We start from the raw sequence: 21,343 nt of genomic DNA, 5'->3' as shown, positions 1-21,343 counted from the left end.
AGGCCTGAAGTCTTCCAGCGCAGCTCTCACTTCAAACCATCCCTAAAGGTCAAGTCCTCCCACGCGCTAGCTCTAAACTGAAACACTGTGGCCTAATGAGTGATTAATGTGCCCTAACCTCCTTGTTTCCCTCTCTACAAATGCCGTCACGCAGTAGGATATGGTGTCTGCCGACCCAGGAAATCTGAGCCTGCTGATAGATTTCTCCCTTTAGAAAAAGAGATTTCTTTTTCTTTCTTTCCTTCTTTTCCTTCCTTCCTTCCCTCATTTCTCCTATCATTAAATATTTTAGTATCTGCTCTGTGCCAAGTACTCTTCTAGGCCCTAGGATTCAGCACGGTGACTATGGTGAAGTCCTTACCCTCACTGATCTTACACCTGATTGTAGATCTCAGCCTCCTCCTAAAGATATCCAAGTGGTCTGTGCACCTTCTTCACCGGGTGGGGTTTGCTGGGGTCCTGACCAGCAGGAAGCAGAGCCGGCTGTCATATTCGCTTGCAGTGTCCAGTCAGCAGGGTTCATGACAGCACCGGCCTCACACCTGCTCAGGCCACAGTCTGGTTCCTATGGTGTCTGGGAACTGGGGCCAAGGAAACAGCCTCTCACAGAGAGAGGGAGCCCCAAGAATAGTTTGTTTTACAAAGCAATTTCTTGTACCTCCTCTTTACATTACCTCAATAACTCTTAGAATTATGCCCTATTTCTATTAATAGTTGTTAAATTGCCATCCCTACTGGGAGAAAGTCCTTGTTAACTCATGAAATGATCAAAACACAGAAGCTTTCAGATCATAAGGGAACAATAGACTTGATCCCACAAGGTACTGAATGATTCATTATCTGATAGATCCCTTTGCTGCTGACACTAGAAACATTCTCTCTGAGATGCCCAGGGGGTTGGTTATGTTCAACATAGAAATAAGGGCCTGTAGAACCCTGCAGCATGAGGGACATGGAGGGTTTTAAAAAAATTCCTTACATAAATTTCTAGTCTATTAACAGAAATGTAAATTATTACATTTCTGTCTATTTCTAGCCTATTACAGAAATGTACTATGTGTTATATTGTGACTTTGTACCAAGAGTGAAATTATTTCTGTTTTTGTGAGCTGAAGAAAGAATAGACATTTTGAAGTTGGCATCGTGGAAACTTGTGGAAGGGAAACTTGGCAAAATAAAGACAGAATGATTACAAGTCATTAGGAGGAGAGAAAATGATTTCCTGTGAAGGCATATTTGATTTTCTGTTTGAGAAGCAATTTCTCCCAAATAAGAGGGTGTTTTTTGAGATATTCAAAAATGTATTTCCATGGGACACATTTTTCCTTCTTGGTGACAGCATGTGCTTTATAAGATGCTGTGATAAGGCTTTGATGGAGGATTGCTTTTCTGTGACCCATCTAAACTTGTTTTTTCAGGCATATGTAAGGAACCAATACTATAAATCAAGGCACTGAACAGTCACATTACTCATCATATTTTCTCAATGTTTCCCCACGCCACTGTCCCTACTTCCTGTCTGGGGAAATTAGTTAATTTCAGTTTGTGTATGTTTCTTCTGTTTTAGGACTCACAACAGCTTTTCCAAGGATCAGGAGAAACTCCCTCCAATGAACCAAATGAAATACCATTCAAAGCTGCTGTGTTTGTGCTCTCAAAACCCCTTCAGTTTCTGCCAACCTTGTCTATCGGCCAGTGGGAGAAACCAGGTCCCAAGTGTTCCTTTCCTTAGAGTCACTTTGGTGCCAGACTAGGAGAGACATGGAGACACACTCCCCACTGGAGATTAAATTAGAATGATTTGTAAAGTTGGAGTCAACATGAAAATAATTTGTCTTCAAACTATGCTAGATAATTGACATGGTGGCTTTTTGTTCCCAAAGCCAAGTAAATGATGTCAGTAACATCTCTTGTACTGGAGTATTAACAAGAGATAAATAACAACCCTCCAGTTTAAAGCTATACCTGGCAGTCTGGGTCACTCTGCATTCTCAAAGGCATCTTTCTAATTCTCCTTTCTGTTATTCCAGAAATTCTTTGTGAACCATTGGCCTCATTTTCTCTTCTCACTAGACAAGCTCCTGAAACCAAGAGAGGGGTCTGTATGCACATTTCGTTGTGTGGGAGTTGCACCCCTGCACAAATCAAATAGCACATCCCTTCGGAGAGCCAGCCATCAGTCATCTCGTCTCATCTATAATACCAAGAACACCCCCCATGGCACAGACTGTAGTCTTTGATGGGTTGCAAGGACTGCAGTGAAGCAGCGTGGCATAGGGAACCAGGAAGGGTGCCAGAGCCACACAGCCTCGGGTCCAACATCCAGTGGCTTCAGGTCCTCAGTCAAATCATTTAAGTTCTTAGACTCACTTCCTCAACCATAAAAAAGAAGGTATAATACCTTCTAGAGGCTGTGAAAACTAGAGAAATGAGTATAACATTCCTATTGTTTGTGCACCTTCATCTGTTGATACTTTATGACTTGCTTGTAGCAACATAGCTTCCTTTGACTGGAACATAGGGTTTCTTTCCCTCAGACGTCACACCTGCTGCTCCTTTTTTCCAGGAACACCCTTCCCTTCAGTCTATGGAGCATGGGTGGCTTCTTATTCTACCGACTCACTTCCATGGTGAGACCTTCCCTGGCCCACCTGTCTGTGGAGGTCTATACCCAGCCCTCTCAACCTGCTTCCACCCACCACCCAGATAAGTAATTCTTTCTCATGGCACCCTGCTATTTCCTTGGAGCATTTACCATATATATAATCATATCATCATTAGGTTACTTGTTTATTTTTATTATTATTGCACAAGACTGCCAGCTGCCAACCATGTCTGTTTTGTTCACAAATGAATACTCTGCAGGATGCACTATTTGGCACACATAGATGCTTAGTGAGTATTATTGAGTGAGTGAAGGATACATGTTTCTTACAACTACCCCACAAGTTAAAATAAATAGGCATGTTTATACTCACTTTAAGGAGAGGAAACAAAGCCTTAGGCAGTTAAAGCAACTTGGCCAATTACACCATCACATGAAAAGGATCCAGGGCCTGAGCCCAGGGCTGCCTGCCTCTGGGCTTCCTGGTCTTTCCTTTCCTGCAGCCATTCCCAGTGGGGCAGAGGGATGGCAAGGGATGGCTCCAAAACCACAGAGGGTACATTTCCCTGCATGGTGTGAAAAGCACCGGGGCAGTGGGGGAGCAGATGAAGTGATTTTATATCTGGAGAATGGAATAATATCATTGTTTGTATGTACATTGCAGAATACAAAGCTCTGCATTGTCTTGGCCGGGCGGGCACCAGGGATGACAGTTTCTGGAAGTGCACTGCACTGCTGCTGAGCATGCCTGGCCAGGCATCCCATGTGAGGAAGAACCTGGAAGCCACCCTGGACTCGTCCCTTTCCCTCATCCCTGTCCCGTCCATAACAAGGTCCTGACCATCTACTTCCCCCCTACCCGGAGTTATTAAGGCCGTAGTGCAGGCAGCCGTCACCTCCTGCTGCCTCCTTCCCTGCCCACCTCCTCAGGCTCTGCCTGAGCCCTGCTTGCCAGGCAGACAGAACTATCTTCAGCTCCCTGAACAAGCTTTACTCTCTGTTGACTCCACGTTTCTGCAAACACTTTGTGAATACATGTGGCCATGGATCCCAACTACAGGAAAGAGCAGAACTCTGCACACCCTGGCCAACACTGGGTGTTACTGTTCTGTAGAAAATTTGACCATTTCGGGGCAAACTGGGGCATTGCCTACAGCCTATCAGAATTGAGTTTCTCAGACCATCTGAAGGATCATTAAAAAGGAAGTTCCAACCCATCATAGGCTAATGCTTTTATATAATAGAATAAGCCATGAATTACTGGAAAAAGAACTTAAAAATCAAAACATACACAATATAATAATTTTTGTTATTATCTTCAATAGACATACAATTACTTAAAGTTTCTAAGTGCTTCCTTTCAATTTCTGATCTTACCGTACAGGAGGCCATATGCAGAGTGGGGCTGCATGAGGAAGTGTCTGGCTAGCGGTAAGGAGGGCAGACCCCACAAATCAGTAGGAGAAACGTGTGGCAAGTCAGCACCAAAATAAATACTAGTAAAGGAACAGCCTTTATGGGATCTGCACAGGGTGTGATGGCAAAGGAAAACACCGTGGGGCATGTCAGGAGCCTATTTAGTGTTGCTTTGTATATTTCTATTCATATTTTATTGTTTCTATTTATTTATACCTTTAGCATAATGCAATCGACCTGAAATCAAACCTCTGGTTTAGTCCATCGGCAAGACTGCCCCAGGTTTCTGGGTAGGAGCTAGAACTGCTAAATTGTATCACTTTAAAAACATTACTCAAACTTTCAGGCCACTAGCATCAAAGTGTCCCAAAGAAAGAATATATCCATGCATATGCTTCAATTATTTGCTACAAATAGCAAGGATCACTGGCAAAACCGCATTTTTTTTTATCATGTGCTGTGTTAGGTCCTGAATACATCCCCAGGAAAACTGAGATGAACAACTGTTGCCTAACAGAGATTTGGCCAGTAAAGCCTAAGACTGGAGTGAGGGCGATGGGATGAGGAGAATCTGTTAGAGAGCCGAAAGCACATTTAGGGGTGACAGAAAGACAGCTGAGAAGATGAAGATTTATAGATGGCCAGGAGATGAATGGCCAAGAATTTTTCCTTAGATGAGCTTGTATTACTCAAGGCTGTGTTCATTATAAAATGTGAGAAATCGAAAAATAAGAAAAGCCAAAGAGGCAAGCTCATGTGGATCATTAATCACTGATAAAGAAGAAAGACAAGACCTACTTGAAGGCTTGGAGTAATGACTTTGAAGATTTTTATCACAAAGCCCTGGGTAGATTGTAAATATGAGGCAGAATAAGAGCATGAGTGTCCCCAGGACCTGTTTGAGAAAATCTGAGTGCTGGTGCCCACAGTCCTACTTCCAGGGAACATGGTTTGAAACCCCAGGAAGAGAAATTCAGAAGCATAGTTCATGCCTGTGCCAAGTTCAGAGTGCACTGAATTAATTCAGAAGATCAGAGTTGTGAGGGTTCAGCAAACCATAATTATGGATGCAACCGTATTCCCAGTGACTTTCCCACAATGGGCAGATAGCCTGAAAACTTCATAACATGCACTAAAAATACTCTAACAGCCTGGTGAGTGGCAAAGGGTGCTGGTTCTTGGTCTTAGGATATCCAAGCAAGTCCTTCCACACGAGCTGCCTGACCTCGAGCAAGTCAGCAAACCTCTTCTGGTCTCATTCTTGGTATTTGCAATGGGGGAACAAAAGTAATCTTTGCATTATCTGTCTCACCAAGGGTCTGGCTCAGTGTGCTGCATGCCCCCTTCCCAACACATACACACACGCCACCACTACTAACACCATTACAAACTTACTCAGGATCTGGGTGGAGCACTGACATCGTCCACTGCACAGAAGCACTCAAAAATGCTTGTTCTCAAGAGATGTCCCTGATCAGGAACCACCCCTGTTCCTCATGAGAATAGTCACAATGAACGAATTAGGAGGCATTCTCCATGAGAAGATTTACACCAGTAAGACAGGGTGCAGTAAATAAAAGCAACAGATTAGTGCAAAATTACTAAATCTCATCATTTAAGTTCTCACCTGACAGATTTAACAAATGAGATCTGTCTCTTCTTGGTGGATGCACTAGCGTAAGTACCATCTAAATCAGGTCTGCGGAGAAACAAGTGACCTGATGGAGATCTATCTTCTGGCTCCGTGGCAGTAATGCATGGAGAATTTGGAAGGATTTGTGCCAGGAATCAGAGAATGGAATGTTTGTCTTGAATTAACTAATTTTTATAATCAGTGTACCATGAATGATATGCTCTCGCCAAGTAGATTTGTGACCTGCCTGAAGTACAAACTATGTTCCAATTTATACAGTCAATCTATTTGGTATTATGAGGGGTTGCAGCAATTTTAACACATTGGTAAAGACGGATTTCAGTTTATTTTCCTTACTGCTTGGCAGTAAGCTTTGTTAACAAAATAAGGATATATGGGGCTTGCAGGTCCAGGCCAGCCTTTTACTTCATGGCTGCTGGCTGAGGACAGGGTTTGTCCCCCTGGAGATTCCACTGTCAGAGACCACAAGACCACACAAGACCGCACAAGACCAAGCCAGCTCCCCCCGGCCACTATGCTCTTGAGTTCTTGGGAAGAATTGGGTCTTCTTCAGGGCAGGCCTGTTGCTGGGTTGATGGGCTGGAACTGAGCTTTGAAAGCATCTCAGGTATTGCCACACACCTTATCTCACCTAGCAGAGGGCGTTAGGCAGATATTGGCCTGCCTACTTTAAAATAAGGCACCTGAGGCTTCAGTATGACAAAGGATTTGCTGAGGGTAAAGGTGAGACTCAAATTCTGTTTTCTGAGAGTAAATCCCGATTTTTGTCTATGAATCCACAAGGTTATTTAATAGTTTAATCTTTGTGTAAACCCACCCTGTCTTCTGAGAAGATGAGAACATGAGCTCACCGAGACAAGGAGGGGTCTGCCAAATAGACAGGAAGGGAGAGCAATGTCCCTCCCTTTGCCCAAGTGAGGCACAATGCGTTCAGAAGCAGGGAGGCTTGCAGCTGCATGGGGAGACTGCCAGTTTCTGGTTGAGACAGAGAAATCTGAAAAGAGCACCACTCTACACTGACAAAAAAGTATTGGCAAGGAGCCAAACAGCACATCTGAAAGTTTTCTTGAAATCATTAGAGAGTTGAGGTGACAGGGCACTAAGACAGGCTGTGTTCTGGACCACAAAGCAAACCTTACCAAATTTAAAGGAGTGGAAGTCACACAAAGTACATACCCTAACCATAGCAGAAGTAAGTTAACTTTGTGAAAGAGGGATCCCAACCAGAGTTTAACTAGAAAGTTGAGGACTCCAAGCTGGGAGGAGAGCTCAGTGGGCTTTTCCCCTGGTCTCAAAGCCTGTGCTGCACGTGCCTGTGAGGCAAAAGCTTTCCGATTCACCTGCAGTTAAGGCAGCAGGAAAAGTCCTTGGGGTTGTCACATGCCCTCCCATCCAGCAGGAAATACCTAAGCTTTGCTTTGACTCGAGATGCAGATACAGAGAAATGCAGTGAAATATAGACTAATGTCAGGGATCCAAATCCAAGGCCCCTGCTGACCACGCCCGGCTCTCCTCTATCGGATCACACCCTTCAGGTGACACAGTGTGGTGATTCAGCCCTCGGGCCTTAAGGGGCTCAAGAGCCATGCTCAGTCCTTGCTCCATTGCTCACTAGCTATGTGGTGACGGATATATTACTTAACCTCTCTAAACTTCATTTGCTCATCTGTTAAGTGGAGATAGCAATCGTATTTATCACAAATGGTTTTTGTGAAAATTAAATGGAGATGATATAAGAAAGTACTGAGCACAGGCTGTGCAGACCATAGTAAGCTCTCAATAATGATAGTTATCACCATTACCATCCATTATTATTATCCTTAGGAAAGAAATTCTCCAGAGAAGCTCTCCATAAGGCTAAAATACTTGTGCTGTTTAGAGACTATTTATTTAAATTGGGAACCTGGCAAGAGACATAAAATCTGTAGGTAAGAAGAAATTAAATTTGCTGTGGTTTCCCATCTTCTCCCTGGGAAGGACCAGAAGAATTAAAAGGACCCAAAATATAGGGCTTCCCTTTTACAGACTCTCTCACAGGAAGACCCTGTGCCATCCCCAAACCCCTAAGTTGAAAAGGGGAGACAGTGCACCCTAAAGTCCCCCTGAACCCAGAGAAAAAGGCAAACAAGTAAAACCATGAGGATCCTTCAGGGCAGGCGGGTCAGAGATCACTGGACAGCAGACCTCAGACGAGTTTGTTAGAATTACATGAAGAGTTTGTTAAACATACCAACCCCTAGGCTCCACAACAGACCTCCAGAATCTCCGCCTTTGGGAGGGCTGATGGGATTTTAATGGCAGGAGGAGCCAGATAGGGATTCATGTATCAATAACAACTTCTCACTTTACAAAGGATGAAACCTGAGCCAGGATAATGAAATGGCTTTGTCCGAGGTCTTGTCACCACTGTTTTGAAGAAACTTGGCTCAGCTGTAATGGTGGGAGTGAGAATGCAGTGAGCAGGCACCTCTGGTCACTTATCCACCTGTCCTAAATGGTCCACCCCGAGCATTTAACACATGGATGGTGTCACCTTCCTGTGTTACCCTGCCTCTTTGTGCTACCCCTGGTGACACCTCTCTCAGGATGGCTGAGCTAAGCTCAAACTCCTCTGTAAATTCAGTTTCTTGATTGCAACTTCAACTTTTCTCCAAACATTAAAACTATCAAAGGTGGAAATGTCACATTTGATCACTAGCTGGCAGTCATGACTGGAGCAGCACACACTAACAAGAGGAAGTAGCAAGAGGCCAAAAATGAATCTAAAGGGAACAAAGGGACCTCTAACCAAGGAGAAAACATAGGCCAATCAACCAAGGAAAGCAATGAGGTGAAAATGGTTTGCTCAGAAAAATCAATAGGGTGCAACTCCACTGCATTCAGCCCTGGGGCCTTGCACCCGCTGCCAGAGCTGAGCCACATCATTCCCCTGCCCCAGGACAGCTCCTCCCGCCCACCTCAACCTCCTCCCCCCAACACCTGCCTGTTTGCACAAATGTGTGTTTCCCCCTGAAGTGCCCTAAATCCTATCATCACAGGAAAATGCCCTTTCTCCCCCTCCAGGGTCACCACTGGAACCCAGGCCATCATCATTTCACATCTAGATTATTTCCAAAACCCGCTCCCTCTGCCTCCATCTGCTCCCCCCGCCCCCACTACACATGACATGGAAAGCTTAGAATAACTGCCTCCTTTGTCTCCCTTCCCTCCCTTATGTGACTCCCCTGCCAATAGGCAGGTGTCACCTTATCCCTCCCTGAAACGCAAAGCTTTTGTTCAGACTGGTCCTTAGAATACCTTTTCTCTTCTCTTCCTGAATAGTCACATCTTCCAGTGCTTTGGGTTGAGCTACAGTGCTACCTTCTCTACCAGGCCTTCCTGGAATACCAGCAGCCCCTAAAGACCGCCTCCTTCTCTCAGCACCTGTGGAAATTTCCAACTGCACCCCTTTTCTACATGATGCGCATGCCCGCTTTCACTGTAACAATGCTGGGCGTTGGGCATAAGGGGCAGTGTCTCCACAATATTCCAAATTGCAGGAGGAAGGCAGCGTAGAGTGGGAAGTACACTGGGATGAGAGCTGGGAGTTACTGATTCTGTCCAGGCCCTGCCTCTAATCACTGCATGTCCTCGGGGGAAGGATGGAACCTCTCAGAGCTTTTCTACAAAAGGAGGTGTTTGTAAGGGGGATCTCTCTCATTCTAACATTCTAGACTTCTGAGGCAGCAATTGTCCCTTTAATATCCCCCATAACACTTATTAGCTATTTACCCTTAATTTTCATTAACCTCTTAGAATTCTCTTTCCTTATTTATTAAATGGGATTGATAATAACACTTCACAGAATTTTTCAGAGGCTCAAATACTGGTTGCAAGATACTTAACACAGTCCTCAAACAAAGTAAGGGCTTTGTGAATTTTTGTTATGATTATTATTATTAAAGAAATAGAAGGAACATGTTAAATACCTGCCTGAATAAATGAATAAAAAGAACCTTTTAAAAATAGCCATTATTTGAGGCAAAAAAGAGATAAATAAATCCCAAGTAACATTTAATTGCTATTTAAATTATAAAGCATGTTTTCTTGCCAGTGGATTTCAGCCCTGGGCAAGTTTACTATGGATTCAATGAGACTGAAAAATGACAATGGAACTTTCTTGGGGTGAAAGGGTTTATATTCAACTTTATTCCCACAGTGGCAGGTCAGTCACTAAAATCCTGTCCACTCAGATGAGTCTGCATGCAGCAAGCCGGTCCCTTTACCCACGCAGCCATCTCAGTCTCTGTCCTCAGGGCTGCCACCACTCCAGTCTCTGCTCCCCTGCAGCTGTGGCACTGTGTCACCCAGAGCACTGGGCAGAGCTCTTTACATAGAGTCAATAGCAACAGCAATGTATTGCCCACACGTGTGTAGTGAGCTAGCCCACCAGGGCCAGGTGAGAATCTCTCCTGGGGACAGGCCACAGGAACTCTCATTTTATCCACACTCCCCCCCTCTAGGATTCTCACCTCTCAATCTATATGCCCTTAATCTCCTGCAATGGTCCCTGTGTAAGGAAGCTGGAACATTGTAAGCAAATTCCATAATAACATACAAATAACAAAAATTATGACAAACTATAATAACCCTCAAGCCTGAGGAGATCCATTGCCACCAAGTGGTCATCCTGGCTGTGTGCAAACCAGTTCTACTCAAATGAGTTAACCGAAAGGACCATGTGGGCCTTACAATACCCACCTTCTCCAGTGTCTCCAGTCTTTCCAGCAAAAAGTCTTGCAGACCCACAGGCTGGTCTTGTCGCTTTGTCTCTGGCTTCTGCTGAGTCCTCAGCAGCTGGAACCACTGCTCTGGTTTCAACTGTTGCCACAGCTTCAGTAAGAGTATATTTGGCTTTCCATCCAATTTCTCTCCATCTGCTCCTGCCTTTATCAAATCAGCCCACATCTGGGTCCTCATGACCTTCATGGGGCCCTTGAAACTCTTCCTTCAAGTAGCAGACCGTATTTCCTTTCTCATTTTCATTGCTTGAGTCTGAGGATAGGAGCAGACCATAGAGTGCTCCACGACCTGGGGAGGGGGCTGCACTCCTCCTGGAGGAATCTGCAGTTGTCTTTATTTTCTTTTGGGCTTTCCACCAGCTTTCAGCCAGATGGGGTTTCAACCGAGGGGCTGATACCTCTGGCACCGGCAGGGCCTCCATCCCACCTGTTCATCAAACCTCTGCTCCTCCATTTCTGACGGCTCCACTACCTGCTTCACGGCACCTGGTGGCCTGCACTCTCTCAGGCACTGCTTCTCCGGCTGCTGCTCCTTCTCGTGCTGCTTCCTCTTGGGCTACCATGGCATCCTTTACCATTTCCACAGCACCTCATAGTGATGCCATTTCAGTCACCAGTGAATTTTTTACTTCCTCAACAGCTCATGTTCTCCTGCTGCCTCTTCTTGCGCTTCCTGCAGGAGGGCATCTTTCTCCCTTACAGCCTTTCTCAATATTGTAAGGAAAAAAACTCCCCGCCTTTCCCACTACCTCACTGGCACGCTGTTTCTCAAGGAACCTACTTATTATACCAAGGGCTTTCCCTACTTGCCTGGGTGTCGCCTCCACCCCTTCCCAGTCTTGGGATGGGGCCCGGCACTCTAGGAGGCAAGCCACCTCAGACCACACGTCCACTGGGGGACACCCGAGTGTCTCCCCATCCACAGGGGCAGCCCATTGAAGTACCCCTCCCATGAGGGCAGCCTGTTCTTTTCCTTGGTCAACAATGAATCCTGCCACTGTCATCAATTGTCTTGTCAATGGGTTTTAGCCTTGGGCAAGTTCACTATAGATTCAATGAGACCAAAAAATGACAATGGAATGTTATTGGGGTGAACGGGTTGTATCCAACTTTATTCCCACGGTGGCAGGTCAGTCACTAGAATCCTGTCCACTCAGATCGAGTCTGCATGCAGCAAGCTGGTCTCTGCCTCTGGGCCTCTACCCGGCAGCTATTCCGTCTCTGTCCTCTGCGCTGCCCCCACTCCAGCCGCTGCTCTCCTGCAGCCATGAGGCCCTGCCACCGTGTCACCCAGAGCACTGGGCAGAGCTCTTTATAGAGTCAATAGCAATGTATCACCCACGCATGTGCAGTGAGCTAGCCAACCAGGGCCAGGTGAGAATCCTGGCCATAGGAACCTTCTCATTATCCACACATGTTATCTCTCCTTTTAAAACAGTAATTTCCTTTCCTTTCTCTGAGCTAGAAATTCCCATTTATAACAGCCCTTCAGCATCTCTGAAAGCAGAGGCTCAGAGCTATTTCTGCAGCTCACAGTGCTGGACAGTAGGTCTCAGGGAGGCCAGGGAACGATGTCCTTGCCCACTCGTGATGGCGCTCCTGAAAGCCAAAGCCGCTGTCCCCCTGAATTGGAAGGAGGCAGGAAGACTAAACATTCCATTTAGAAAATTTATGGTCATTTTCATCTGAGACATGAATGTACTATTCCTTGAGAATAAAACAAGAAGGCTACAGTTGAGAAGCCCATGGTGCCTGACTGGCAAGATGTTAAAATTTCAGTGAACTCACTGAATCCTGTTCCTTCTCAAGGGAGATCCACTTGAAGATCAGAAGAGAGAAATCTCACCCACTTGTGGGCATTTATTCAGACAGCCCAGTCCAAAATAGAGGAAGCATGCCCTGGGTCAGGCCTCCAGGAATGAGGTCACACCTGAGCTAACCAACTGGGAGGAAGAGTCCCAGCTCAACCTAGAGGAGAAATGCAGGAAGAACCATGACAGGGCCGGTGACTAACGCAAGATGGTCACACCCTAAGAGTGCTCAAGGAAATGGAGTTAGGCTGCCGGGAGCCCATTAGGAAGCCGGAATTCATGGCATTCCAGAATTCCAATAACCCAGACTAGATTTTGGGAAAATGACACCATCCTCAGAAATATAACTGATTAAATCAATAGAAGAAAGAGCTTCATACAATTTAAAAAAGCTTTTTTTTATTATGCTTATATTTCCAAACTTTTAAAGTATTGCTTCAAGTGCCACACAAAAAAAATAATAATGAAAAATGAAAACTCAACATGCTTCCTCTCATCTGGTGGAATTCCCCTGGGGCTGGGAGGCAGCTATGAGTGTTAGATGTGCAGTGTGAATAAAAAAGAATTAGACACCTTCAAAAATGCATTATTCAGTAACCAGGTTATAGATGAACAAGTAGTCACAAGTGATTTGTAAAGGCCATCACAGTATTTTTGTAATCTTACAAATGCTCAGTATGTATGCCTTATGTCATAGGACACATATGAACCCCAAAGTCTAATCCATTCCAGACCCTTTGTGAAAGGTTGGTGGTTGAAATGGCAGCCACAGTGCAATCCTTCATTTATTCGGGGTCACGGAGGAGGTGGAACAAACACAAGCTTTTTGGTGTGTCTCTGTCAGAAGTCAGATGGTGTGATATCTGGAGATAAGGTTAACCACTGTTCAATTGTTTTCTAATTATCTTGTGTTTTTATAGAATCTGACAGCAAACATATAAAATATATATGGGAACTTGAGCAAAATAATTTGTTGACTGAGAAGGGAATCCTGAAAGTGGGTACAGTCTGCCACGGTGAAAAGTGGGATATAAGAAGTCATGTAGCAGAATAGTCGATTTAGGGCCAAAAGAATGAAAACAGGTCATTGCTCTGCCTCTTACCAATTGTAAGATGGCACAAGTCCTTCATATTCTCTAAGTCTCAGTTTCATCATCTATGAAATTGGGAAAATAGTAAATACCCCTTGTGAAATCAAAATATTAATTTTTTTATTTGAGATCATGCAGGATCTCAGGGAGCAAAGTATAAAGACAAATCAGTGACAGACCCAGAATCCTGATATTTAACACATTTATGAATCTGTTTTGAAGAAATGTTGTTTGTGTTAGTATTTTATAGTCTGAGGGTGGCCGGCTGTCAGCTGGGATAGAATCTGACAAGCAAGGAAGAAAGAAAAAAAAATATCTTTGATTTCACAAGGGGTATTTACTCTTTTCCCAATTTTCCCTCTAACAGGTGTGAGGTCATATCTTAGGATTTTGATTTGCATTTCCCAGATGATTAGGGATGTTGAGCATCTTTTCATGTGTCTGTTGGCCATTTGATGTTCTCTTTGGAGAAATGTCTATTAGTTCTTCTGCCTATTTTTTAAACAGAATGTCTATTTTCTTATTATTGAGTTAACTGAGTTCTTTATTTTAGAGACTAACTCCTTACCATACATGGTTGGCAAAAAATTTTTCCCATTGTGTAGATTGTCTTTTCATTTCATTAAATTTTTTTTCTGTGCAGAAGCTTTTGAGTTTGATGAAGCCCCACTTGTTGATTTTTTTCTTTTGTTGCTTATGCTTTTGGCATCATGTCAAAAACTTATTGCCAAGACCAGTATCAATGAGTTCCTCTCCTACATTTTCTTCTAGGAGTTTAATGATATCAAGTCTTATGTTTAAGTTTTTGATCCATTTTGAGTTAATTTTTGTGAGTGTTGTGAGATAGGGGTCCAGTTTCATTGTCCGCATGTGCTTCTCCAGTTTGCCTAGAGCCATTTGTTGAAGAGACTATCCTTTCCCCACTGGGTATTCTTGGCATCTTTGATGCTTATTAATTGACTTTATATTCCAGGCTTTAATTCTGGTCTCTCTATTCTGTTCCACTGGTCAATGTGTTTATTTTTGTGCCAGTACCATAATGTTTTTGTTACTATGGCTTTGTAGTAAACAGTTTACCCTTGAACAACACTGGTTTGAACTGCATGAGTTCACCTACACACAGATCTTTTTCAATAAATATATTGGAAAAAATTTTGGAGATTTGAGACACATTGAAGAAACATTTTCTTTTCTCTAGGTTACTTCATTGTAAGAATACAGTATGAAATACACATAAAATACAAAATATGTATTAAACTATTTATGTTACTGTTAAGGCATCTGGTCAATGGTAGACAATTAATAGTTTAGTTTTGCAAGAGTAAAAAATCATAGGTGGATTTTTGACTGCACAGGGGTCAGCACCCATAATACTCGTGATACTCATGTTATTCAAGGGTCAACTCTAGTTTGAAATCTGGAAGTGTGATATATCTGGCTTTGTTCCCTTTTCTCAATATTGCTTTGGCTATTCAGGACCTTTTGTGCTTCCACACAAATTTGAGGATTATTCTTTCTATTATGTGAAAAATGCATTTGGTATATTGATGGGGATTATACTGAATCTGTAGATGGCTTTGGGTAGTATGGGCATTTTAACAATATCAGGTCTTCTGATCCATTAATGGATGTCTTCCCATTTGTGTCTTTTTCGATTTCTTTCAGCAAATTTTTGTAGTTTTCATTGTATAGATGTTTCACATCATTGATTAAATTTATTCCTAGGTATTGTTTTTGATGCTACTATGAATGAGATGGTTTTACATCTTTTTCAAATTTTCTGTCATTAATGTAAAGGAATGAAGCTGATTTTGTATCCTGCCATTTTGCTGAAATCATTGCTAAATTCCAACAGATTTTTGACTGGTTTTTTTGGATTGTCTATATATAGGATCATCTTATCAGCAAATAATGATAATTTTACTTCCTCCTTTCCAGTTTGGATGCCTTTTATTTCTTTGTCTTGCCTAGTTGCTCCTGCTAGAACTTCCAGTACTATGTTTAATACAAGTGGTGAGAATGGGCATCCTTGCCTTGTTCCTGATCTCAGGAAAATGCTTTCGATTTATCTCCATTAAGTATAATGTTAGTTGTGGGTTTATCATTTATGGCCGTTATTATGTTCCTTCTATACCTAAGCTGTTAAGGTATTTTATCATGAAAAGATGTATTCTCAAATGCTTTTCTGCATCTACTGAGGTGATCATGTGATTTTTATGTTTTCTTTTATTGCTGTGATGTATTACATTTATTGATTTGCATACATTGAACCATCCTTGTATCCAGGGATAAATCCCACTTGGTTGTGGCATATAATCCTGTTAATGTGTTCTTGAATTCAGCCTGCAAATATTTGGTTGAGAATTTTTGTATCTATATTCATCATTCACTGATGATATTGGTCTACAGTTTTCTTTTCTTACAGTATCCTTCTGTAGTTTTGGTATCAAAGCAATGCTGGCCTCATAGAATAAGTTTGGAAATGCTCCTCCCTCCTTGATATTTTGGAAGAGTTCAGAGAGGATTGGTATTAAATCTTCTTTAAGTATTTGGTAGCATTCTCCTGTGAAGCCATCTGGTCCTGGAATTTTCTGTGTTGGAAGTTTTTCCAATTACTGATTCAATCTCTCTCCTTACTCATTATTGGTCTGTTCAGATTTTCTATTTCTACCTGATTCAGTCTTGGGAGGTTGTGTGTTTTTGGAAATGTGTCCATTTCTTCTAGGTTATGTAATTTGTTGGCATATAATTCTTCATAGTAGTCTTCTATGATTCTATGTATTTCTGTAGTATCCATTGAAGTGTCTCTTTCACTTCTAATTTTATTTATTTGAGTCTTCTCATTTTTTCATAGTCTAGATAAGTGTTTATCAATTTTATATTTTCAAAGAAACAGCTCTTAGTTTCATTGATCCTCTCTACTATTTTTCTGTTTCTATTCCCATTTATTTCTGCTCTCATCCTTATTATTTCCTTCCTTCTGCTCACTTTGGCCTTAATTTGTCCTTCTTTTTCTAGCTCCTTGAGACACAAAGTTAGGTTCTTTGAGATTGTTCTCATTCCTTAATATATGCATTTATTACTATAAGCTTTCCTCTCAGAATTGCTTTTACTGCATCCCACAATATTTGGCATGTTGTATTTTCATTTTCATTTGTTTTCAGATAACTTTTTATTTCCCTTTTGATTTTTTTATTTGGCCTAATGGTTGGTTACAAGTGTGTAGTTTAGTTTCCACATATTTGAATATCTTCTTACTTCTTCTTGTTGATTACCAGTTTCTTACCATTGTGATCAGAGAAAATGTGGTATGATTTCAATTTTCTAAATTTGCTAAGATCTGATTTATGGCCTATCATATGATCAATCCTGAAGAATGTTTCATGTGCACTTGAGAACAATGTGGATTCTGACACTTTTGGAATGTTCTGTATATGTCTATTAAGTCCATTTGTTTAAATTGTCAAGGAAAGAAAGCGTGTGGGCAGGCAGGCAGTCAGATAGTCAAGCAAGCTATCGATCAGTTCATCACACTCCTGAAAGAATTCACCCAACCAGACAGGAATATCATGCCTTGGGGGTGTCTGCTGAGAACCTGGTCTTGAATCACTACCCTGCCATTCTCTGCAAGAGTGAGGCCTCAAAGTACATAACAGCAAAGAAACTCAGTGAGCTGACAATTAATTCAGAAAGGCATTTACTCTAGAGGAGCTATTTAAATGTAACTTTGGGTTGTTCTCCCCAGAACTTTAAGTTCCCCCAGCCATTCTTTTCATGGAGAATATTTTTTAATCAGAATAAATTAGCTTTTGCAATAATAATACAACATAATGAGTGTTTGGAGACGTATTTATCAAAGAGCTCTCTGATCACATCAACTTCTCTGGAATGTATTTCTCACTGAATTATTTATTATCTGGGGGTCCTATTGCCTGTATCCACTACATGCTAATATGTCCTATAAAGTTGTTAGGTCAATTGTCTGAGCAGGAGAGAAAGCAAGATCAGGGATTCTCTGATTTTGTGTTAACTTCCTGGGAGGAATCCTGCCTGCCTTCTTAAGGGTATCATGAGCTCTCTGAGGGGTGACGGAGTTGGCTGTCTGCCAGGGAGACCCCATAGCAGCTGACAGCCACCTTCAGTGGCCGACCAAACCATGCTCCAGAGCTGCTGAGAGACGGCAGTGAGTTAAGTCAGGATCCGTGAGACGTTTAGTCCAGGCCATCCTCACCTGCCAGATTCTGCCAAGGCTTCCTCCATACTACACCTGCACCTACATCCTGCCTGCACCTGTGCCTGCACTGATATCGATATCTACATTTATACCTACACTTAACCTGTACCAAGACATCTACACCCTTTCCCTTCGACTGAGTTAGACAAAAGACCAAGGGGATTGAGCAGAGACAAGGGACAGGGAAGGCTGGTGAATACCATTCTGAAAAGAAATAGGGGAAGCCCTTCTCTCAGTGATTCTGCACAATTTGGCACTATCAGGAAATCCATGGCAGAAAGAGAAGCTCCTTTCTGATTGCCAGGAAACAAACAGAATTGGGCTTTATACATCGAAGTCAGATGAAAAGAGAGGGGGCTATGATATGGACTGGATAACACGTCCTGTTCTGACAAACTCTGGATAATCAGATGAGATTGCCAGCACAAATGTAGGTGAGGCAAGCATGGCAAGCAAGTTTAGGCTCATATGTTCATAACCTCCTATTTTGCATCTTCCTGGAATTAAAAAAATTGCTAATGTAGTCATCAAATTCTTAGATCACTGACAATTGTAGAACATATATGAACACTGTGGCATTTTAATTTGGGGCTGATTAGCTAATAAAAGAGGTGCCATTTAGAATTGGGTTATCCCAATTCTAGCCTTAGAGCTTTACTCCTCTAATTTAAGGCCTTGACAATCACAAATCATTCAAGACACAGCCCCCTGTAAACTCTTATCAGTCATTCATACCTAAATGTGAATCACTGTATTTTAGATCTCCCTTTAAGAGTAATTTTCTTGGGGAGCAAGGCTCTCAGGCAACAGAGTATTACCCTTCTCACATGCCTCTGGCTCTGTCCAGTCCCAGAGAGCATGGTGGTTCCTGGCATCTCCTTAATCTTTATGTATAGATGAGCCTCATCCAAGGGTATCTGCCAGCTGTCCAGCTGTGGTCGTCCTTAGCCATTTCTCTAACTAGCAGCAGCATAGCATAACCTCGCTCCAAAGTGTCTCTGAGGAATCATTCTCTGCTGCATGGTTTTACCTCCATCTGGCCATTCCCTCTCCTTCGTAAGCACAGTTGTATGCACCTTGAACATCTTCATTGTACAATAAACAGAATTAACAATGGTTTCTGAAATCATCTGCATGTTCTGTTATTGACAACTTCTTGAAGAATCAACCCTAATGTTAGACATACTTCTTTAAGAAAGCTGTTAGACTGGATTCAGACTCCCATAGCCAGAGACCTGACACTTGGGAGAAACTGAACCTCACCATTATGGGTTAAATTGTATCTCCCAGATTTGTCTGTTGAAGTCCCAGCCCCTAGTACTTCAGAATGTGCCTGACTATATTTGGAAATAGGGTTCTTGCGGATGACCAAGTAAAATGAAGTCATTAGAGTGAGTCCTAGTCCACTATAACTTGGTCCACACAAAAAAGGACCAATTTGGATAGAAAGACACACACATGCACACAGGAAGAATGCCCAGAGAATGTGAAGGCAGAGGCCAGGGTGACATGTTTACACTCCAAGAAACAAACAAACAAAAAATTGCCAGCTAGCTGCCAGAAGCCAGGGGAGAGGCATGGAACAGATTCTCTCTTACTGCCCTCAGAAGAAACTAAACCCCTCAGACTTCTAACCTCCAAAAGTGTGAGACAGTAAGTTTCTATGATTAAGCCACCCAGTCTTTGTACTTTGTTACAGCAGCCCAAACAAGCTAGTACATTAACAAAACCCTCGTTCAAGATCCACTGGCTTAAACCTTAATATCTAAAATTTTTCCTTTCTCTACTTTGCCCAACCACTCCAGGAATCAATTTTCAGTAAAATAGCCCCAAACAGAGATGGGTCTTCAGTTTCCAACTGAGTCAAGAGAAACTTGGGGTTTACCCCTGGTTGACTATTTGTGTGAACTTCAACACATTATTTCATATTCTTGACCCACAGTTTCCTGATTGTCATTTGAAGAGGCTGAATAAAATTCTGGTGGCAAATAGATTTCATTTTTTGTGCCTATTCTAATGGATTTGTAGCAACAACCTAGAGCACTGTCTTGACCTCTATGGGGACCAGATCCTTACATTTCTGGACCTGACCCACCAGCTCTGCTTATCTCACCAGGTGAGAATCAGATAATTTAATGAATTGTATTTATCCCTTTCACATGCTGTTCCACTAGGCTGTGGGTGACACTCTCCACATTCCCACACAGCAAGTACTTCACCCCTGGGACCACTCTTTCCCTTGCCACTCAGTCACACTGACTAAGTAAAATGTGAGCAGTGACTGCTCAACAATGTCTGCTGTGGATGCCAGGTGTGAAATTTGAACTGGACTAAATTACACTTTCACATTTATTGGTTCTCCAGCTTGCAAATAGGTCATGGGACCTCTTGGCTCCATAATCTTGTAAGCCAATTCTTATAATAAATAAATAAATATATGTATCTGTGTGTGTCTCTCTCTATATATACATATATAGAGATACATATAATCTGTATACATACACACACACACACACACACACATATATATACACAAATAAATTTACACATGAATGTACATATATATCCTGTTGGTTTTGTTTCTTTCATGAACCTTAATACACCAGCTTTTCCCGGCTCTCTCTCTCTCCTTATGCTTCATGGCTTTGGTGCTGGCACAGTTGCCTATTACAACCGTCATCAGCCAATGAATACACACGTTTCCTTCTGCTATTAAAATGACCAACCACAGGACAATATCTATGGCCTTTTCAGCTTAAGCTCTTGGCTATTTTCCTTAGTGCTTAAACAAGTCTGTTTTAAGTCTCAGGGTTTGTGGTGGTCCTGGGTGGTTATGAGTGCCGGACAGTGATTAAACTGGGCCAGTGTTGTGAGACTAGAGAGAGCCTTTCCAATACTCAGTGACTGACAGGAGATAAAGCTACAGACATGACTTTGGCAAAGATTACATTACAGTAAACAAAGTCCTATCTTTAGCTAGAGCCTTCCATACATTGTCCTGTTTGATCTTCATAACCTTGTGATGTAGGTAGGACAAGTATTCTGTTATTCTCACACTACATTTAGGGATCAAAATCAGAAAGATGAAGTGACTCAATTACGTAGAACTAAAACATTTCAGGTTGTGTCATTTTACCAATCACTCAACAAATTATTTAAGTTTACCCACAGAGATATTACCATACATGAATACATCCTCTTTAATAACCACCAAGATCTAGCAAGTAAGTAGGGTTAGACAGCTTAGCCAGGATTTCACTGGTTAAAGACCACATTTAAAGGGGCTTAAACTGTGTCCAAACAGCCTTTCCCTGAAGCAGCAGCAGGACTTCTCTCTGAAGTGTCCTCTCTTGAGTAAACCAGTTCGCCAACATTTCATGCTGACTCTGCTTACCTCACCAGGTGTGAATCAGATAAACTAAAAAAAATAACTAAATTCATTTTGTACCTGGTTCCAAGTCAATAGCTCAGAGTGGGGGTATTTCACCTCACACTCATCCGCCAAGGGTAGTGGGCACTGGGGTACCTGTTTTCCTTGCTAGGCAATGGCCTTTTCATTACAGTCCAGGTACCATCAGTGTGTCTAGTGGTCAAATTCACCACAGATACACAAGCACATTGTCAAGCATTTCTACGGGGAGGCACCCAAGCTTTAATATTTTCTAGGAAAATCAGATTGTAGTTAAGTATATGCTGTGTATTACTGCCACTTTTTCCAATCCCTGACACCAGTATTTTTGGAAAAATTGGC

The 21,343-nt window shown here is 42.4% G+C and overlaps 2 long non-coding RNA genes across 2 annotated transcripts in view; one reads left to right on the top strand and one right to left on the bottom strand.

Annotated features, from left to right (window-relative positions):
- The window catches only part of LOC140847833 (uncharacterized), a 70,917-nt gene extending 67,833 nt beyond the window's left edge, over positions 1 to 3,084 (top strand). Inside the window, exon 4 of the long non-coding RNA XR_012128030.1 lies at positions 2,567 to 3,084. This is a non-coding gene — a long non-coding RNA (uncharacterized lncRNA). The remainder of the gene's footprint in view (positions 1 to 2,566) is intronic.
- The window catches only part of LOC140847831 (uncharacterized), a 130,532-nt gene that overhangs the window by 41,442 nt on the left and 67,747 nt on the right, over positions 1 to 21,343 (bottom strand). The window lies entirely within an intron of this gene.

The sequence above is a fragment of the Manis javanica genome, chromosome 2 (assembly GCF_040802235.1).
Source record: "Manis javanica isolate MJ-LG chromosome 2, MJ_LKY, whole genome shotgun sequence".
In the NCBI taxonomy this organism is placed as follows: domain Eukaryota; kingdom Metazoa; phylum Chordata; class Mammalia; order Pholidota; family Manidae; genus Manis; species Manis javanica.
The sequence above is the reverse complement of the archived record's forward strand: the minus strand, read 5'-3'. Positions and strand labels throughout refer to the sequence as shown.